Below are 17,266 nucleotides of genomic sequence, written 5' to 3'. Positions count from 1 at the left end.
AAAGCATCATCAGCATGCATCAGCCAGAGACCCCCCTGTGGGAATAGCTTTTAAACCAAGTTCCCACTGCCTTGGAGTTACTCGAAGACATTTTCAAAGCTCAGTGTGAGAGCAGACAATGGGTGAAGGTCAAAATTTTCCATTTCTGCTCAGATTAGAGCAGTTCTGGGATCTATGAAATATTTCGCATTTCTACACAAGAAAAAAGCTACATGGCTTAATATTATTTGAGTGCTTTTATGTAATATTCTGTTAAAAATAACTTTTAGTCCATCTAAATGAGCCAAAGTCTTACTCTTAAATCCAACTGTGTCATAATCAAGGAAATCAAAACCACGCAAATAAGAAAGAAATTAACATGAGAAAACACTAAGCTATAATATATAAAGAAAATACTGGAATGACAGATGCCAAAAATGTTAATTATTTCTGAGAGATATGGTTATTATGAACTTTTGTTTTATTTTATTTTTAAAATATTTAAATTTCCTAAATTTGAAAAATAAAAATAACTTTGATAATATGAGAGAAATATTATTTGAATAAGAAGACAGTTCCATATCAGTAACAAATATTAAAATGGTACTAATTCTGAATCTGCTACTAACAATCTTGATCAAGCCACTAAGTGTCTCTGATCTTCAGACTCTTCATATGAAAAAAATATTGAAAGTCGAGGTAATGAGGCTAAGCAATTAGTAAGGTGACTTTTAGATCTAATATTCTGAAAACTGTCATATTAAGGAAAAAACATGTGGATATGTGTATATTCAATTGCATCAAATATTTTGTTCTTCACATCAGCAGTATTTGGAATGAGAGAAATAATGCTTTGTATAGCAGATATGGTGTGATCCCTTAACTCCATATTTCTGAACACATATCAAATAATCGATGCACATATATTTTAATAAACCTTTTGTGGGTTCAGCATTGCTTTATATATTTGATTGTCAAAAAGAAATGTAATATGAATTTCCCTGCAAATAATTCATAATAAACTTGGAAGGAATTCATATTACCATTTAACGAGGAACTGTAAATGAAATAGTAGAGATTAAAATGGCATTCTTTATTATGATATAGATGAAGGGCATATGATAACCTTTGAGGTTCGTTCAGTCAAAAAGTGGGAAAGGGAAATATAAACATTAACTGTTGTGCCCAAGAGCAAATTCCTGCTGAACTTCAGGACTGGATCTTGGAAAAACATGGTGCTTTATTTTTATGCTTGTTATTCCTATAATAAGTCTCAATGAAATTTGGTCAAGAACGCATCTAGGATATGTACTGACCAATCCCAATGAAACAAGTAGATGTCTCCTCTAAAACATTGTCTTATAGAAACAATGCCTCGTAGAAAATCTCACTGAATACATCAGAATTTCTTTTTTTTTTTTCTTTGTTCCTAATGGAACAAGCAAAGCTGAAAACCTTCATCACATTCTTTGGCACTTGGGAAAATGTGGGTGACTTAAACAGAGTTTTTTAGATTCTGCCAGAGTTAATTTACCTTCTGTCAAGAAAGTTGAGAGATTTCTATTAGAGAAAAGAAAGCCTCATAGAATTGATAAAAGATCAAATCCCTCATTTTTAAAAAATTTTCTTTTTCTAATAGCTTCTTTATTGGCTTCATTAGTATTTTCCTTGTTTACTTTTCATAAACATGGCTTACAGTCTTTTATGTCTGCAGAATAACTTGGCTTACCTACTGCATTTATTTTAAGATATAGTGTCCTTTTACATGCAAGAGTGCCAATCTTCCATTATTCTTTGACACTTTTTAGTATTATCCCTGTATAAAACTTTATTAAAAGTACACAAGATGAAATTAAGGAAATTTCATAAATCAAGTGCCTACTGATATCCTGTAATGTTTATAATGGTGATGGGTGAAATTCAGAAAGTGCCTGTTGTATAGCAATTTAGTAGTTTGCATTTGGGTAGAGTAATAAATTGGCTTATGCTTCATTACATGACTAACCTCATTATAGCAAAACCATGCACACTGTTTCTGTCAGTTAAATCTTCATTTACTTTCTCAGGCACTAATTAAGAAGTCCTTATCATTCAGGTAGGAATAAATAATAGGAACAATTACTGTCAGATATAGGCATATTTAATAATGTTGGACAACCCACCTGTCTACTTTTGGTGACAACCTTCTACTTTCAGCCTCAGAGGCAGAGGTTCAAGATTTTCTGTAAAAGCTAGCATAAAGAGTCAGAAGAGCTGACTTGCTTTCTGCCAAGTTTTTCCTTAGAAAATCAACTTTATTGGCTCTGTTTCTCTGTGTTTTAGAAAGAGCTAAAGAAAAAATTACTGGAAATGTCATGTTAGAAGGAAAATGAAGTTCCTTACATGCCCTGATAAGTGAGTTTGCAAAAATCACATCAGAATTAGAGCAAATCATGTATAATTTGTCAAGGTTCCCCAGAAATATCTCAAGTAACTGCATGGGACAGTGGGTTACTGGTAAGTATCCTTGCTTTTTCAACTTCTTGGAACATACTCTCTATACCTGGTCCCTCAGAATCCTTTTTCAGGTTCAAGTAGACAAGTATGTTTTTCTCATTAGGCTAGTCTAGATGTATTTTCCTCTGACTGCTGGATGATGAAATTGCTGGTGGTCATTATCTAGCTTTCCATAATTCTCTTTCTTGCCTCTGCAGTACAAGAGGTTGATAGTAAAATGGGGCAATCCTTTGTGAATTAGGCCTTATCAGGCATTTGGTATATGCTGGATACAGCCAGTAAGAGTCTGCACACCTCTGGGGACAGATGATTTTCCATATTCCTGTGACATTTTCCCTCATTACATGCGGTTTGAGGCCTTAAACATGCACCACTAAACTGGAACAATGTTCCACCAAGATGTAAAGCTGGACATAAAGATGCTGTATGATTGTCAAGGAATCTGACCTGATTGGAACTTCAGTCTACAGAGAAAATTCACCCAATGAGTTTACCAAGGCATACTTTACATTGTTTAACAGATTTTGGTTTTGTTGTTGTTAGAAATAGCAATGCCATGCTCAACAACTTCTGACTAAAAATGTCATCTGTATGATTTTTCTCATATTGTTAGGAGAGGGAAAGTAGTGGGTCTTTATTTAAAGATGAGAGGCTTTTTTATTTTTTTCAAATACCTGAATGATAGCTTGTATATAACTCTAGTTCCAGCCTTGAAGTGAACAACTCTTAAAATGTGGTTGTGGGTATTTTACAGATGATAGATATGTATATATACAGATGATAAGAAAGAGCAATATTCCTTAAAGAGTGAGGAAGATGGTTACATAGTCAAATGGTGGACATTCATTCCTTTTATTGATAAATCATATAGATACAAAATCATAATTTCCTTTCTCCCTTTTACCTTTAATTCACTAGTGATCTGTATGATAAATGTCCCTTATGAAAACAAAATGTAGTTAGATACATCTGGGTTCAAATCCCAGCTCTGCAATTTGCTGACTGGTGAGAACTTCCTGAAAGAACATATTTAAATTTTCGGAGTCTCAGTTCCTTGACCTATTAAATTAATATAAATTAAGTACTTATTGTACTGGTTGCAATAAGGAATGCTAGCTAAGCTTTATCAGGCATTTGGTATATGCTGGACAATTTTCTAAGTATATTATATGTAATTCATTGAATTTTCACAGTAAGCCTGTTCAGTAGAAGTTAGTATAATTCGTATTATTCAGATGAAAGGGAAAGAGAAATGAAGTAGTTTGTCCAAAATAATAGAATGTGTGACATTTATGTGATCCAAATCCAGCCTCTCTGTTTTCAGAGTCTGGACAATTATCCACTATGCTACAATACTAAGTATTCAGTGTGGCATGCAGAATATGCTGAATGGGCCATATATGTGAGATTTGAATGCCATCACTGGTAAGTTTGGGGATGTAAATAATACCCTGTTCCATTCCTAGTTCAAAATCAATCACAAAGTAAGCATAAGGATCAGATGGAGATCTGAATAGTGTTAATAAATTGTGTAGAAATGTGGCTTTGGAGCCTCAGCTAAGTTAGTGTGATAATGTTTTGTTCCTTAATTTATTTCATTTCCTACCAGGTAGTCTGCATAACAAAGATCCCCCCCCCTCCAAGGATGCAGCTTCTTACCACACACAAGATAGGGAAACTGAATGCACTCCTCCAGTGAATAGGCAGGCTCTGGAAAAGAGAGCTTAAGTGGTTCTCAGTTATAACCACTCAGCTCTGTTTTCCAAAATCTTGAGCCTAGTTAGTCTATTCTATTCTCCTGAAGAATAAGGGAGAGCTGGAGAGGCCAAGGTATTTTCTGATATTCCTCCACTGAAAAAGGTAGGGCAGGTGCCTCATCTCCCCTCTGAGTCTACTGGAGATGCTATGACAAATTACCTTAGCCTCGGTGGTTAAACAACAGAAACTTGTTTCTCACAGTGTTGGAGGCTGGGAAGTCCATGATTAAGGTGCTGGCTCATTCCATTCCTGATGAGAGCGCTCTTCCTGGCTTACATAAGGCTGCCTTCTCTCTTTGTCTTTCCCCAGTGAGAGAGAGAGAGAGAGAGAGAGAGAGAGAGAGAGAGAGGGGGGTGGAGGGAGGGAGGGAAAGAAGGAGAGAGGGAGAGAGAGAGAGTTCACTCTCTTCTTATAAAGTCACTAATCCCATCATGTGAACCTTTTCCCAATCTAGCGCTGATTATCTCCTGAAAGCTCCATCTTTAAATACCATCACGTGGGGTTTAAGGCTTCAACATATGAAGTTGGAGGGACCCCGTTATTCAGACCATTAGTATTTCCTCATCCTTTGAGAACTGCTATTTCTATGTTGCCACGATTAGTGCTGTTCTTATTATTATCAGTTACCAAAGATGGCAGACAGCAGATTTAAGGGGACATTCTTGCTCCTCTGTCTGGGAAAAGACCCACAAAAGAGGAGAACACCCCGGTCCTGTCCTCAGCATGGGCCTGATTAGATTTGCTGAGATGCTAGGGTAGCTAAACCAAGAACTGGCCTCCCCAGCATGGGTTCCCTTGCTTGTTAGGAGGCAGAAGCATCCCTCCCAGGACTGCAGAAGTCAGGGACAGAATTGCCCCACCTGGAAGGAAATTAAGGAGGACAGGCGTGATCATTCTTTCTGAATATCATCTCTAGATTTACACCTGTTATTTCTAGCTCAGAATATCTCTCTGAATGCGTTTTTACAAGGCATTCTCTCCTTGAATAGAAGAACTGCTCTGTCGGTCATATTGGCACAGCTGTCCTTGGATGTGCCATAAGCATGGAATGAGGTGTCTTTTCCTCAGAGTTGATTTTTTATCTATTTCCTTGAAAGGCATTTACAGGAGCCTAGAGATGAATATATTTGTAACTGACACATTTTCTGAAAGAAATGGCATCTTTCACACCAACTCCTGCAGAGACCAGAGAGATAAGCCCAGGAAATTAGCCATGGTAGTGCTAGATGATGCTACTAAAATGAGGGTATGAACCAAGAGGTGATCTGATCCCTGTGTCTACAGGAGTGGCAATAATAAGCCACTTAGCATGAAAGCATTTCAATGGTAGGCTTGAACACTGTCTGCCCAATTCTGGTAGTTTTGCAAAAACCCTAAATTTAATGCTGCTCTGTCTATTGAAAGCCTTGCCCTATAGTTGTCAAAACAATTGGTTATCCTTTAAAATAATTATTTGTAGATGCATTTAGTTAAAGGCATCTGAGATAGAACTAATAGTGCATTAAGCCCCATGGAGAAAATTATCACAATACACTAATGTGTTGCTTCAAATCCATGAAAGCAAAGGAATCTAGGCTAGCGAGTCCTCCAGGAGAGAACACATGTGGGCTGTGGATTCCATTCAGAGCCAGGGGCTAAAGTCGAGTAAACCCACCAGCCTTCCCATCCCAGTCCCAAAGTCAAGTCGCAAAGCCATGAACTTACTAGGCTTAGACAGGTAACATAGCCCCTGAAAGGATGCATTTACTTATTTAAACAATGGACTTTATCAGAGTTAGGGGCTTGACTATTCCATTACGTCAGAAAGCACTAAGTGGTTTTCTCATAAGTAACAGCTTTGAATTAAGGGAAAGGAGAATAACGGGAGCACAGGAAGCTGTAGTTATTTTTTTCCTGCTCTGCTTTTCATGCCTCACTGAACAATTTTCATCTTCCCTCGTTCACTCTGACAGCCCTTCAGGAGGTCCCCGTGTCCTTCTGTGGCAGAGCCGGACCGTGAAACAGGAGGCTTCCAACCAACCCTTCACTTCTGCTGAGATCACCCCAGAGCCACTCTGCTGTTTCCAAACCGTGTGATTCTTCTTCATTGTTAACCTACAGGCGTTCATAGGTGCTGCGACTCCTTCTTGAGGAAAATAAAAATTCTTTTTTCTTTCTTTTTTTTTTTAAATTATTGGTTCTTTTTTGTTATGCATGACAACAGAATCCATTTTGATATAATTATACAAGCACGGAATATGTATTATTCTAGTTAGAATCCCATTCTTAAGAATGTACATGATGGTGGGATTTTCTGTGTTGTTTTCATATATGTACATGGAAAATCATGTCAGATTCATTCCACTGTCTTTCCCTTTTCCTATCCCCCCTCCCTGCTCTCCATTCCCCGTTGTCTAAACTATTACACTCTATTCTTCCCCTTACCCACTCCCCCTTTATTGTGGGTAAGCTTCCACATATCAGAGAAAACTTTTGGCCTTTGATTTTTTGGGACTGGCTTACTTTACTTAGCATGATAGTCTCCATATCCGTCCATTTGTCGGCAAATGTCATAAAGTCATTCTTCTTTATGGTTGAGTAATACTCCATTGTGTGTGTGTGTGTGTGTGTAAAAAATTTTCTTAACCATTCATCTATTGATGGGCACCTAGGTTGGTTGGTTCCATAGCTTAGCTATTGTGATTTGAGCTCACATAAACATTGATGTGACTGCATCACTGTAGTATGCTGATTTTAAATCCTTTGGATATATACTGAGGAGTGAGATAATTGCATCAAATAGTGGTTCCATTTCGAGTTTTCGGAGGAATTTCCCTACTGTTTTCCATAGTAGTTGCACCAATTTGCAGTCCCACCAGCAATGTATGAGTGTACCTTTCCCCCCCACACATTCTCACCAACATTTATTGTTATTTGTTTTCTTGATGATTGTCACTCCGACTGGAGTGAGATGGAATCTCAGTATAGTATTAATTTGTATTTCTCTAATTTCCAGAGATGTTGGACATTTTTTCATATATTGGTTAACCATTCTTATTTCTTCTTCTCTTTTAAATTTTTTATTTGTTTCAATTAGTTACACATGACAGTAGAATGCACTTTGATACATCATATATAATAGAGTATAATTTCTTCATTCTTCTGGTTGTACATGATGTAGAATCCCACTAGTCATATAGTTATATATGTATATAGGGTAATAATGTCTGATTCATTCTACTATACTTACTTACCCCATACCATCTCCCTCCCTTTACTCCCCTCTACCTAATGTAAAGTAACTGTATTCTTCCCTATCCCCTTGCATTGTGAATTAGCATCCCCATATCAGAAAAAAAACATTTGGCTTTTGGCTTTTGTTTTTTTTTGGATTGGCTTTTTTTGCTAAGCATGATATTCTCCAGCTTCATTCACTTACTGGCAAATGCCATAATTTCATTCTTCTTTAAGGCTGAGTAATATTCCATCATATATGTTTGTGTGTGTATCATATTTATATGAAAAAATGTTCAACATCTTTAGCAGTTAGGGAAATGCAAATTAAAACAACTTTAAAACTTCATCTCACCCCAGCCAGAATGACAGTTACCAAGAATACAAACAACAGTAAGTGTTGGTGAGAATATGGGGAAAAAGGTATACTCATACATTGCTAGTAAGAATGGAAATTGGTGCAACCATTATGGAAAACAATATGGAGATTTCTCAGAAAACTTTTAATGGAACCACCATTTGACCCAGCTATCTCATTTCTCTTTTTGCACCCAAAAGACTTAAAAATCAGCATATTATAATGATGTAGTCACATCAATGTTTATAGCAGCTCACTTCAAAATAGCTAAACTATGGAAATAGGTGCCCTTCAACAGATGACTGGATTAAAAAATGAGATATATGAAGATGGCGGCGAGGGGAATGCATTGCCCCCGTGTGCCGCGTCACTGTGCGGGAGAATGACGAGTCAGGACGGCTAAAGGCTATCTTGTTAGGAATTTCTAGCAAAAGTGGTGTGCTCCGGAACCTGGAGGAAGGATTTCCATTGCACGAGGATCGGCTACGGGGGCTCAAACGCGAGAGATTTGTCCGCACGGAGGGTCACGCTGCCTGTTTGGCAAATTGCCCCTTGGCTAGAGTCTGCTGCGCATGCTGGGAAACGAGGAGATAGCGACGCAGGGATACAGCGCTGCAGTTTCTGTGGGCTTCTGCCAGCTGTGCAAGCACCGTACTCAGTGCTGAATTCTGGGTTTGAGATGGGGGAAGGAAGTGGTCCAATTCAGTTCTCCACACCGGTCAGACCACAGAGGAGGCCAGAGGCCACCATCTTGGAGACCTGACGTCACCATCCCTGTTTTCGACTGATCGCAGCTCATTCAGCCAAAGACAGGTAATTTCAGGCTGCCATTCGCCTGCGGCTTGCAGACAAATTACTCAGGCTCAGTGCTAAATAACCCACGGAAACTGCTTCTTGGAGCCTGCTCCTATCAGAGCATGTACCGAGCACAGAGCGGCCGAGTTCCGGCTCCCAGAACTGCTCTGGCCCAGGGCTAAGGAGCCCGCGGAAACTGCTTCTTGGTCTGGGTCCTGCTGAGTACTGTGGAGGTAAATACCAACCGAGCCTTCGTGGGCAGTGGCAACGGGACTGAGATGGGGCTTGTGAGGGCCGGTCAGGACTCACCCGGCAAAGGGAACGAAATGCTGCCATTCGCATGGGATACCAACATGGCAGAGATCTGATGTCATCAGAAAGCGGTGGAGGAGAGAACTTCATCAATACCAGCAGCGACAGAAACAGTTGGTCTCCTGGTAGGGAGGGTGAGTCACAGACACCCGAGTCTTTCTCGCTTTGTCATTGAGCCAGAGGGGAGGAGCAGGGCCGCCGCCCGCGCCCGGAGCAGGCCCAGCGGCTCGCCAGCGTGGTGGTCGTGTGACCCCAATTGGAGTGGGGGTGGAGCGGAGCCGCCACCCGTGCCCGCAAGGAGGGCAGTCCTGCGACCGACCGGCAGGACAGGCCCAGGGGTCATAGGCTGAAGGTGAAAGGTTGGGAAAAATCATATCACTCATATGGACCTCAGAAACAAGCAGGAGTGTGCATACTCATATCAAACAAAATAGATTTCAAGCCAAAGTTAATCAAAAGGGATAAAGAGGGACACTACATACTGCTTAAGGGAACCATACACCAACAAGACATAACAATCATAAATATATATGCCCCAAACAATGGTGCAGCTATGTTCATCAAACAAACTCTTCTCAAGTTCAAGAGTCTAATAGACCACCATACAATAATCATGGGAGACTTCAACACACCTCTCTCGCCACTGGACAGATCTTCCAAACAAAAGTTGAATAAGGAAACTATAGAACTCAATAACACAATTAATAACCTAGACTTAATTGACATATATAGAATATACCACCCAACATCAAGCAGTTACACTTTTTTCTCAGCAGCACATGGATCCTTCTCAAAAATAGATCATATATTATGTCACAGGGCAACTCTTAGACAATATAAAGCAGTAGAGATAATACCATGCATCTTATCTGATCATAATGGAATGAAACTGAAAATCAACGATAAAAGAAGGAAGGAAAAAGCATGCATCACTTGGAGAATGAACAATAGGTTACTGAATGATCAATGGGTTATAGAAGACATCAAGGAGGAAATTAAAAAATTCTTAGAGATAAATGAAAACACAGACACAACATATCGAAATCTATGGGACACATTGAAAGCAGTTCTAAGAGGAAAATTCATTGCTTGGAGTTCATTCCTTAAAAAAAGAAAAAAACAACAAATAAATGATCTCATACTTCATCTCAAAATCCTAGAAAAAGAAGAGCAAAACAACAGCAAAAGAAGTAGAAGGCAAGAAATAATTAAAATCAGAGCTGAAATTAATGAAATCGAAACAAAAGAAACCATTGAAAAAATTGATAAAACTAAAAGTTGGTTCTTTGAAAAAATAAATAAAATTGACAGACCCTTAGCCATGCTAGCGAAGAGAAGAAGAGAGAGAACTCAAATTACTAGCATGCGGGATGAAAAAGGCAATACAACAACAGACACTTCAGAAATACAGAAGATAATCAAAAATTATTTTGAATCCTTATACTCCAATAAATTAGAAGATAGTGAAGGCATAGATAAATTTCTTAAGTCATATGATCTGCCCAGATTGAGTCAGGAGGATATAGACAACCTAAACAGACCAATATCAATTGAGGAAATAGAAGAAACCATCAAAAGACTACCAACTAAGAAAAGCCCAGGACCCGATGGGTATACAGCAGAGTTTTACAAAACCTTTAAAGAGGAACTAATGCCAATACTTTTCAAGCTACTTCAGGAAATAGAAAAAGAGGGAGAACTTCCAAATTCATTCTACAAGGCCAACATCACCCTGATACCTAAACCAGACAAAGACACTTCAAAGAAAGAAAACTACAGACCAATATCTCTAATGAACCTAGATGCAAAAATCCTCAATAAAATTCTGGCGAATCGGATACAAAAACATATCAAAAAAATTGTGCACCATGATCAAGTAGGATTCATCCCTGGGATGTAAGGCTGGTTCAATATACGGAAATCAATAAATGTTATTCACCACATCAATAGACGTAAAAATAAGAACCATATGATCATCTCGATAGATGCGGAAAAAGCATTCGACAAAGTACAGCATCCCTTTATGTTCAAAACTCTAAAAATACTAGGGATAACAGGAACATACCTTAATATTATAAAAGCAATCTATGCTAAGCCTCAGGCTAGCATCATTCTGAATGGAGAAAAATTGAAGGCATTCCCTCTAAAATCTGGAACAAGACAGGGATGCCCTCTCTCACCACTTCTGTTCAACATAGTTCTCGAAACACTGGCCAGAGCAATTAGACAGATGAAAGAAATTAAAGGCATAAACATAGGAAAAGAAGAACTTAAATTATCAGTGACATGATTCTATACCTAGCAGACCCAAAAGGTCTACAAAGAAACTATTAGAGCTAATAAATGAATTCAGCAAAGTGGCAGGCTATAAAGTCAACACGCATAAATCAAAGGCATTCCTGTATATCAGCGACAAATCCTCTGAAATGGAAATGAGGACAACCACTCCATTCACAATATCCTCAAAAAAAAATAAAATACTTGGGAATCAACCTAACAAAAGAGGTGAAAGACTTATACAATGAAAACTACAGAACCCTAAAGAGAGAAATAGAAGAAGATCTTAGAAGATGGAAAAATACACCCTGTTCATGGATAGGCAGAACTAACATCATCAAAATGGCGATATTACCAAAAGTTCTCTATAGGTTTAATGCAATGCCAATCAAAATCCCAACGGCATTTCTTGTAGAAATAGAGAAAGCAATCATGAAATTCATATGGAAAAATAAAAGACCCAGAATAGCAAAAACAATGCTAAGCAGGAAGTGTGAATCAGGCGGTATAGCGATACCAGACTTCAAAATCTACTACAGAGCAATAGTAACAAAAACAGCATGGTACTGGTACCAAAACAGGCGGGTGGACCAATGGTACAGAATAGAGGACACAGAAACCAATCCACAAAACTACAACTATCTTATATTTGATAAAGGGGCTAAAAGCATGCAATGGAGGAAGGATAGCATCTTCAACAAATGGTGCTGGGAAAACTGGAAATCCATATGCAACAAAATGAAACTGAATCCCTTTCTCTCGCCATGCACAAAAGTTAATTCAAAATGGATCAAGGAGCTTGATATCAAATCAGAGACACCCCGTCTGATAGAAGAAAAAGTTGGCTACGATCTACATACTGTGGGGTCGGGCTCCAAATTCCTCAATAGGACACCCATAGCACAAAAGTTAATAACTAGAATCAACAGATGGGACTTACTCAAACTAAAAAGTTTTTTCACAGCAAAAGAAACAATAAGAGAGGTAAATAGGGAGCCTAAATCCTGGGAACAAATCTTTAATCCTCACACTTCAGATAGAGCCCTAATATCCAGAATATACAAAGAACTCAAAAAATTAGACAATAAGATAACAAACAACCCAATCAACAAATGGGCCAAGGACCTGAACAGACACTTCTCAGAGGAGGACATACAATCAATCAACAAGTACATGAAAAAATGCTCACCATCTCTAGCAGTCAGAGAAATGCAAATCAAAACCACCCTAAGATACCATCTCACTCCAGTAAGATTGGCAGCCATTATGAAGTCAAACAACAACAAGTGCTGGCAAGGATGTGGGGAAAAGGGTACACTTGTACATTGCTGGTGGGACTGCAAATTGGTGCAGCCAATTTGGAAAGCAGTATGGAGATTTCTTGGAAAGCTGGGAATGGAACCACCATTTGACCCAGCTATTCCCCTTCTCGGTCTATTCCCTAAAGACCTAAAAAGAGCATGCTACAGGGACACTGCTACATCGATGTTTATAGCAGCACAATTCACAATAGCAAGACTGTGGAACCAACCTAGATGCCCTTCAATAGACAAATAGATAAAAAAAAAATGTGGCATTTATACACAATGGAGTATTACTCTGCATTAAAAAATGACAAAATCATAGAATTTGCAGGGAAATGGATGGCATTAGAGCAGATTATGCTAAGTGAAGCTAGCCAATCCCTAAAAAACAAATGCCAAATGTCTTCTTTGATATAAGGAGAGTAACTAAGAACAGAGTAGGGACGAAGAGCATGAGAAGAAGATTAACATTAAACAGGGATGAGAGGTGGGAGGGAAAGGGAAATTGCATTCAAATGGAAGGAGACCCTCAGGGTTATACAAAAGTACATACAAGAGGAAGTGAGGGGAAAGGGAAAAATAATACAAGGGGGAGAAATGAATGACAGTAGAGGGGGTAGAGAGAGAAGAGGGGAGGGGAGGGGAGGGGAGGGGGGATAGTAGAGGATAGGAAAGGCAGCAGAATACAACAGACACTAGTGTAGCAATATGTAAATCAATGGATGTGTAACTGATGTGATTCTGCATCTGTATATGGGGTAAAAATGGGAGTTCATAACCCACTTGAATCAAAGTGTGAAATATGATATATCAAGAACTATGTAATGTTTTGAACAACCAACAATAAAAAATTAAAAAAAAATAAAAAAATAAATATGAAATGAGATATATTATGTGATGGAATATTACTCAGCCTTATTTCTTTTTCTTCTGTGGAGTGTCTGTTCAGTTCCTTTGTCTAATTATTCATTGAGTTATTTGTTTGTTTGTTTGGTGTTTGTATTAAGTTTTTTGTGTTCTTTATATATCTTGGAAATTAGTGCTCCATCTGAAGTGCAGGCAGCAAAGATTTCCTTCCATTCTATAGGCTCTCTGTTCATGGTCTTGATTGTTTCCTTTGCTATGAAGAAGCTTTTTAGTTTGATGCCATTTCATTTGAAAATAAAGGTTATTTAAACATTCTACCAAGTAGATTTTGGTCTTTCTCATTCTCAACCAGAAGATGGTTTCTGCTTTGGAATGCTCTTTCTTCTTATACATTAATATTACATCTATTCTTTAAAGCCAAACTCTATCTGGCACTTTGTGAAGACATCAAGTATTCAGTGATGAGCAAATTCTTTATTCTGTGATTATGTAGACCTCAAATGTATTTCTGTTATGAAAATCACATTTTTTTCTGCCTTGATTTAGACTTCCCTTTCCCTCTAGATTTTTATTCTCTTTGTTTAAATATTTGAGCTTACAGATGACTCATTGTTACCAGATGTTATATTCGTCTTGGTAAATAGTTGAGATTTATAGTGCTCAAAATTAACAAATAGCACACATTTTATGAACCTTTTTAAAATGTCCTTCTCTACTTCCATTACCTTGTGAGATTTCTTGCAAACATTTTGACTAAAGTGCAGGTATAATGAAACAGATATTAAACTTTAAAAGAAAATTATAAGATTCCTTTGTGCTTATAACAAATGTTAGGATACTTTATTAGTTCGTTTTGTAATGGGTGGGTTCCTTGGTTAATATTATGCATTTAGAGCTGAATTTATCTCCAAAAAATAGTGGAGCATTAAGATGCTAACTTACTTGAGTGGAAATACCAAATTCACTTTGACAAAAATGTTGTATACTGTATTTTTCTAAGGTCACCTAGCTGTATGTATTAATATGGAAATAAATACACTCCTAGAAGTTAGGTTATCTACCCCAGATCACATCCTATTCTGAGAGCTAGAATATATTTCCTGGGTTTGAAATCTAGTATACCAGGAATCTGTCTTGACTCAGCCATATCCCATTTTATATAATATGTAATACCTTAAGGTATTAAATTATGATTCTGAAACAGTATAAATGCTCAGAAAGTATTTGTAAAATTTTAAAAAAATCATCAATTTCAGAAAGATAGAACCTTAACTTTTTGCAGAGTCATTGAATACCTTGAATAGGTATAGTACAGAGAGAACAGGAAAGAACAAGGTTTTGTTCTGATTTTTCTAAGTCCATACCCATGCCAAAAGAACATTTATCTTTTGAATAAGAAGGTCTGAGAAGATTTTGAAAATTTCTCAAACCCATCTGGCATATGAAAATATTTTCTTCTCCAGAATAAATTTAATGCTGCACTGATAAGAGTCTATAATGATGATGATGATGATGATAATAATAATAATTATTATTATTGTTATTATTATTTGCAGTTGCTTCTGAATCTTCTGTTTTATTTTACTTTTTTATTTATTGTGCAGGTTGATTCTTAATCTATGACAATATATAAATGGAATTTGAGTTAATGATAACAGATAAAAGGGGACTAACAACTAAAGACAAAGCAATGTGTCGCCGGCTATTTGTAATATTATAAATTGATTGCATTCATAAATACTTACCTAACTTGATAAAAGATAGTCACCAGTGCTTTAGAGATATATACTAATGATCAATTTTATCAGCTCCCAAATATTCCCAATCCAATGACTATTCAAATCCTTCCCTTATGAAATGTATAGACATCTACTAGGTACTATTAAGACATCTTTATTCTCCTAATTTTAGAAATAAGTAAACTGTAGCACAATGAAATATTTTCAGTACATTCTAAGTTGCTTAAATCTTGTTCTTTGTCCATACATCCTGATTGCATTGTACCTCAACAAAAAACTAGCCAAGAAACACTCTATGAAAATGGTTAACAATAACAGACTTTCCTTCAGAGAAGGCCTAGGTTCATTTCCAGGGTTCTCCCTCAGTTTCATCATTGATCCTATTGACCTAAGGTCGAATAATACCTTTCTGTCTAATCGCAGAGATTTCTGCTGTAACATATCTATATATTACATTTTTTAAATATTTCAGAATACATTTAAATACTGAACTCAGACAAAAAATAACCAATCTCCCAATTTTTTTCATTTTTAATTAATGCACTTTAATTATACAGAATAGTGGTTTTTCATTGTGACATATTTGTGAAATATTTTGTTTCAAAGCCACAAGCTGATAATAATTTCCATCTTTATATTACTTATAGAATTCAAATGTGTTATCCAAATTACCTTAAATGGCATATCTTTTCAAATTATCATGTCCTTTTCTGTAAATGAGAAATGTGTCTCTTTCTCCATTCTGATTTATTTGAGACAATACATTTATCATTTTAAGTACAAACATTACCGTGTGACCAAAATAGTGCCCAATGAATACAGAAAAATGTACAACTTCACAGGATGCCATTGACGTTTTATCACTGAATCCATTCAACTTCTTTTCAGATTATTTTCTTGCTTTGTAAACCTCCCACATGAAGCAAAATTTTGTCACGTGCCATGTGCTCCTGTTTTTTCCTTCTACAAGTTTTTGTTCCTCTCCTTTATCTCTGCTACTTTTTAAGTGTCTCTGAGAGTTTTATGTCCTCTCTATAATCTTAAAATAATTAGTTTATTTAGCATTTATGGTGGGCTAATATGCCCTATGATCTCTCTCTCTCTCTCTCTCTCTCTCTCTCTCTCTCTCTGCTTGTCCCTACCTACCTTATCATATTGAAATGCCATTGAGAGATCTTCTCTATTAAGAATTTCTTATGGATTCACATATAAACCTATTTCAGAAGTGGATAAATATAGCTTCATTTTTAAAGTGTTGTTTTAGAATATCTGCAAAAATAAGTATTCTCACATGCCTGATTCCAACTGTTCAAACTGTAAACAAGGAGTTGTGCCATTCTCTGGGCTCTTTGCTGAGCAGAAATGGACATCAAACATATGGCATCCTCAACAGTCGGCATCCCCTTCCACTTTATGAAATGGCTCAGCTAGGCAAGTGAGAACTCTCTTCCTCGCTATCTTTCTTCCATTCTCTCTCACCTCTCCATCTTTTGTTCCTTCTCCCTCTCATTTCCAGTGATCATGTTGTCTGAACAACGAAGTATCATTTTACACAAGTATTTGAGATGAGAAAACAGCCAGGGTGCCCAGTAGAGATGACCCAAATTGTCAGAAGACTTTAGAAATGAGAGAATGATGCTGGCCTCTGGAGAAAGGAGGATAGATCAGGCTGTTAAAATGCTAATTGTGGGCAGGTAATGAAGTCATATAAAGAGATCCATAGGCAACTGGAATCAGGAGAGGGCAGTGGATGCCGAACAGACTGACCGTCTTTTGGAGAATAAGGAGGGAGTTCTAGAAGAGGCAGGACTAAGCAGAGGATATCCAAAATAGAGGTTATCCAAAATTCTACTGGTGCACCATTTGCAAACAGACTCAATCTATAAACCTGGGAAAGACAATGGCTCAGGAATGCTCCCCATAAACCTCAAGAGAAAAACATAAAAGACAGAACGTTCACTATGACATCTAGCATTAGTAAGAACCAGTCTCTCCTGATTTAAGACAACTAGTGTGAAAATGAGGATGGAGTGAAGATTTTTTGAAGAGAATGCCCCAACTACTTTGTATTAGAAGGATATTTTTCAACATTAAGGTACGTGTTCCCCCCTAATGATTTCTATAGCAAATGGAAACCATTTCCATAACGTTTTTCTTTTACCAATGGG

This window comes from Marmota flaviventris, chromosome 14 (assembly GCF_047511675.1).
Source record: "Marmota flaviventris isolate mMarFla1 chromosome 14, mMarFla1.hap1, whole genome shotgun sequence".
Classification (NCBI taxonomy): Eukaryota; Metazoa; Chordata; class Mammalia; order Rodentia; family Sciuridae; genus Marmota; species Marmota flaviventris.
This window is presented reverse-complemented; position numbering follows the sequence as displayed.